Raw genomic sequence first — 6,000 nt, 5'->3', positions numbered from 1 at the left:
AAATTTAGAGTTGAATTAATACTACTCTATTCATGGGACTCATAGAAAGTTATGATGTAATACATAGATATTTGATGGTGAATAGAGGTTACGAGCTTAAAGTATTCAAAATCATTTGAGTGACCAATAATTCCCCAAGTATTGACATGAGGTATATGATGGTGTTAAATGGTAGCTAAAGGATGGTATTTGAAGGTGGTGGGAAGTTGACATTGAGAGTGATTTAATGGTTTTATCTCGATGAAAATGTACTACAAAATTTGAAATTAGAGTTATTAACCTTGTTTAGGACTCATATTTTGTCTTGAAATGCTTTAATAGAAAGAGAAATAGTCATAGTTTGAACATATATTTGATAAGAATGCTTGACAATAATGATGATTGGGAGCAAGGAAGATGATCATGTGGTTATGAGGTTTTGTTTGTATTAAGAGTACTAACTTTAGTGGATATGGGGTTTGATAAACCAAGTATATGTGCAATTATATGGACTAAGTTGGTGATTTGTGCATTATGAGTGTGTGGTGGTTGGTTCAAGTTCACTTCTAATTGGAGTCAGTATTGATTCAACATTTTATCGTGATTATGTGAAAAAAAAAAGAAATTCACCTCATGGTTGTGTCAAGGTCCTTGAGAACATGTTGCATATGTATGTATGATTAGCTTGATGGTTATGGAAAGTACCTTTTGTTGTTGTCTTCAGTTTAGGTATGGATATGACCATATCTGAGGCATATTAAGAGAAGCGATGTAACTCTCATATTTTTTTTGGTTCGCTGCATTTGAGGTAAGACGTTGGGAGGCTGAGTATGATATGCACAAAAGATATTCACATATTTTTGTCGATTCTTGTACCCTTTCTTACACTCGCCTTTTTTTTTAATCGTTCGAGGACGAACGATGGGTAAATTGGTATCTATTGTAACGATCCTTTTGATCGTTTTGAGTACTAGAACTTTTTATTTTATGAAATACTTTTCGATAGGTTCTAAATGGATATTTTGAATTATTTATAATTATAATTATGAAATTAGTGGGGTGATTTTACTAATTTATATAGTTAGTGGTTAAAGAAAATAATATTAAATAAGTAGTGGGTCACTTTTACCACTTTTATAATTAGCCTTTACATAATTAGGATAGTAAATAATCTGTTGAAGAAAAAAAAAAAGAAAAAGAGGAAAACAACCTAGGGCGACTAATATCCTCAAACGATCGAGAAGAAGGTGAATGCCTCCTACTTCATGTGCGTAAGAAAATAGTAAAAGGTTAGTCTTTAATATATATGTATATATTGAATAGGTGGAAATTCTATTATTATAATATAAATATTAATTGTGTTGAATAAGAATCAAGTTGAATTAACAATGTTTAAGTTGCACGTTGTTGCTGCTAATGTGTATTGATTTTGTAAAATTAGGGAATAGACAATTGTTAGTGTAGAGAGTAATGTTGGGTTGAGACAAGATTGGCTTTTACAAATCTATTAATTTCCAATGAGATTATTTTAAGAAGTAAGGATATGTGTTGATGGGTATAATATATGTATATATATATGGAATGAGTTTAGTTTATGGTATCATATGTGTTAGGGTGAGAGAATTAAATTAGGGTGTTAGACGTATGCACTGCCATTGCAACCTATTGTGGTGATTCGTTCCAGTTGAATTCATGGTTTAATTTTAGGACATAACTAATCTCTCAATTTAATATTGTTGTTGTTATATTGGTGATATGTGTGGTGTTAATTATGGAATGGAATAAGATAGTGGGTAAAATTACTATAAGTAATGATGACAACATAATGAAACAATTATGAGTGAATCATTAGCAGAAATAAGGTTCTGCCTATTGTATGTTGAAGGTTGAGTATTGGGTCGTACAATTTGATGGTATCTTAAGGTTTCTTACATTATTATATTATAAATGTATGTTTTAATATATTGAGATACGAAATTAAATATTAAGAGTGTTGTATTAGTTGAATACCATTAAAATTATGCTATTCGTAGTAAACTCTTAATAGCGAATGATATGTATTGTGTAGTATTGTAACCCTTCTATATGCTTAATTTTATGCTTGCATGAATGTGGTTATATAATTGTGATAAAATAAGCATGATGAAGCTATTGAATCCTAAATCTTGTAAAACCCTAATCTACTTTGTTAATGAGATTGATGATGCCTTGGTATGAAAGAAGGCTTGATGAACCAAAGTGATGAGAGTAGTGGAGCGGGTGTCATGAACCGACACGTAGAATTAGGGGATCGGGTGTCACGAACCGACACGTAGAATTTGTGGATCGGAGTGTCACGTTCCGACACCAGGATAGTATATGGAGCGGAGTGTCACGTACCGACACGAGAGAAATAAAGATAATGAATCTTGAAAGATGTTAATATACTCAATCTAATGAACCTAATTCCCAAATGGGTATGGTATTGAGGCTTGAGTCCTCATGGGTGAACTTGGCGGTGCTTATTAATGATTATAGAACTTGTTGTTGCTACATGTTGAGTATTGTAGTTGATTTATGATATTATCTGATATATACTGTTTTCTATTTTGAGTTGGCCGATGATACCTACTCAGTACTTGTGTTTTGTACTGACCCCTACTTGTATGTTTCTTTCTTTGTTATATGTGGAGTGCAGCAAACATACCGTCGTCTTCAACTCAACCGCAACTCTAGCCAGTCTTCATCAAGCCAGATTTCAGGGTGAGCTATTGCTTCTAGCTTGGACTGGATCTTCCTCTTCATGTCTTGATGCCTTGAGATTCCGGCATGGACTAGCTTTTTACTTATTTTAGTTTCTTAGATACTCTTAGATTAGTAATTTGAGGATAGATGTTCTTGTGGTGATGACTTCCAGGTTTTGGGAATAAATAGTATGGAGTTTTTATAAGTTATTTAATCGATTTTCATTAATGAGTTTTAAGTCTTCCGCATTAATTTTCTGTTTATTATGGTACAAATGTTGGGAATTGGATTGGTTGGTTCGCTCACATAGTAGGATAAGTGTGGGTGCCAGTCGCGGCCCGTTTTGGGTCGTGACAAGGTGACGTTGGGAAACACCTAAAAACCCATAACAAAATAATATATACAGCTGCAGGAAGCACATCTATAGGAAGCACATCTACAGGAGGAACATCTACAAAAAAGGAAGAAGGTAAGATAAAATACACAAACACAAATATTAACAAACTATTTTCTAAACCACATTCTCCACAAAATACCCAAAAAGATATATTCGTACCCCCACAAATAAATACTTACAAAGCCAGTCTAGACTCACAAAAACAAACATATAACCATATTACCAGAATGTATATAGAAAATATACACAAGATACAAACTTTTTTAAACCTAAACCCTAGAGCAAAAGATACCAAAAACCCAAATGAAAACTATATAACCCAATACCTACAAGGTTACAAAAAACTCATAGCACAACCAGATACAAATCCAAATCTAGTAGCAACTTGCTACAATTACGGACTAATAAGCACAATATATACTATAACAGGAGAAGAAGTAGCTAAAATACCTGAGCTACACAAGGCATTTTTGCAATATAAAAGAATAACTAAAGGAAATTTATTTTATAAAAAGTTCTACTCAGCAACAGCAGAGATACTATATGAAGAAATTAAACCTACAATACAAGTCATTAAGATAGGTTTAACTAGAGAAATGATAATACAAGAAAAGATAGATATACAAAAAGAGATACAGAAGGTAAATATCCTAGAGTTTTATGCAAACAAAAGGACTATTGGGATAGCTACTATATTGAACGAATTATCAAACAACTACCTAAATGAAAATGCAATCTGGAGCTATTACAACAGAGATCAAACAATGATATACTCCAACTGCAGAGAAATAAGGGCAGCAGATATGGAAGAATTGCGACAATGGATATTAAGTCTGCTGAATCCAGAACAAACACCTACTACAAGAGCTATTAGGAAAAGTTTTATCTCATCAAATCTAATGACTAGATACTGCAAGATAATAGGACAAAAATATCCAGACCATCTATGCACGAAATGTGACGGAGAAGATAACTACGTCCCAGAAGTGGAGCTAGAATGAAGACATATGTAAAGTCGTAAATAGTATGTCGGCCATATATAAAAAAGTAAAGGCCACCATGTAAAGTAATAAATTAGTAAATAGTATGTCGGCCATATAAAAAAGTAAAGGCCATTATATGTAAAGTTTTTTGTTTTCTTGTGTCGGCCAAGGTAAAATAGGCCATGTGTAAAGTATAATTAAAGTAGTGTCGGCCACTTTAACTTGGCCAGAGTAGTAAGTTTTTGTATAAATAGAGAGTTTTTCCCTCATAATAAGATAAGCTACTTTCAAGTAACTCTATTCTTCACTCTCTCTCCTGAATTCCGCTTCCACCCCCCAAATTGCTCAATTTTTACTTTCATCTTATGCTTTTCCCATCCTTGTAATGGATTCTCATTATATAATAATTCTAGTTGTTCGTTAATTATTTTAATTTTATCAATTGTAAATATGATAATTTCTAATTGTTTTATTTGATTTTTACTTATGTTTTCCATTTCCTGGTTTATTTTTTCACTTCCTTTTATCCATTCTATAGGTTTACGTTGTTTGTTATTTACTTTATCTTCTGGTAAACAATTATATTTACATATATTCGCTTTTGCTCCTGTATCTATCGTAGGGGTATAATATCTGTTGTGGTATCCTTCTACAATAATTTTTGCAAGTATATATATTTTCATTATTCATTTTGTTCTTTTGGTAATTATCCTCTTATTTTGGCAAGTTATTGTTAATTGTTCATTTTCTATATTATATGGTTTAACTTTTTCTAACCATTTTATTCCTAAGGTAATATTTTGGTTTCCTTGGTAGATTTTAAATGGTATTATCAAGGGTATTCCTCCTATAATTATTTCCTTTTCTTTTATTTCTTCGTTTGTAGTTACTATCTCACTAGGTAATCCAGGGCATAAGTGTCCTTGTTTTTATAATTTCTGTTTCTAATACCAATTCTCTCGTTATGTAATTCTCTTCTTGTCCTGTATTTATTAAAATTTTATATCTTCTTTGGTCTATTATTCCTGTTATAAAGTAATGGTATGGTGTTATCTCTTCTTTATCTAATAAATTTTGTGAGATTTCATAGTTTCTTTTAGATGTGCTCATTCTTGATGAGGTAGCTCTTGTTAATGTATTTGGTACGCTTGAAGTGCTTAATCTCTCTTTTACAATTTCTAAATCTTCTTCTATGTAAATTTCTTTATAGCTATAGTCATTATTGTCTATTACAGTAATTATTTTTTCAAAAGGATTTTCTATCTTTATTTTATCAATTTTATTTCTTGCTGTTACTTTATGTTTTGTTGTTAATATATATAGGTTTTTACATCTTGCTGTAAATATTTTACTGCCTGGTGCTAGTTCTATTCCAGACATTTTCCAATATAAAACTAGTCGGCCATATAAAAAAGTAAAGGCCATTATATGTAAAGTTTTTTGTTTTCTTGTGTCGGCCAAGGTAAAATAGGCCATGTGTAAAGTATTATTAAAGTAGTGTCGGCCACTTTAACTTGGCCAGAGTAGTATGTTTTTGTATAAATAGAGGGTTTTTCCCTCATAATAAGATAAGCTACTTTCAAGTAACTCTCTTCTTCACTCTCTCTCCTGAATTCCGCTTCCACCCCCCAAATTGGAAGGTTTTTTTGTTTAAAATAGATTTTTGTGCCCTTAAGTTTTAGTCTATCAGTTGCAACAAGGGCTACGGGAATGAGTGTTGTGAGCCACTTCTACCGGTATCAGATGACCACTGGGCTAGGCTTATACGTTCTCGTTTATAAGCTATTCTAAGAGCTAAGAAGAAGGAAGAAGCTGCGGATTAGCGACATCTAAGAGCTTATCGAGGAGATTAGGAATGAGACGAAGATCGACGATATTCCAAAGGTAAGATGACGACGAGATTCTTCTAAGAATCGG

Source organism: Solanum pennellii, chromosome 12, assembly GCF_001406875.1.
Source record: "Solanum pennellii chromosome 12, SPENNV200".
Lineage (NCBI taxonomy): Eukaryota > Viridiplantae > Streptophyta > Magnoliopsida > Solanales > Solanaceae > Solanum > Solanum pennellii.
Note: the sequence above shows the minus strand (reverse complement) of the source record.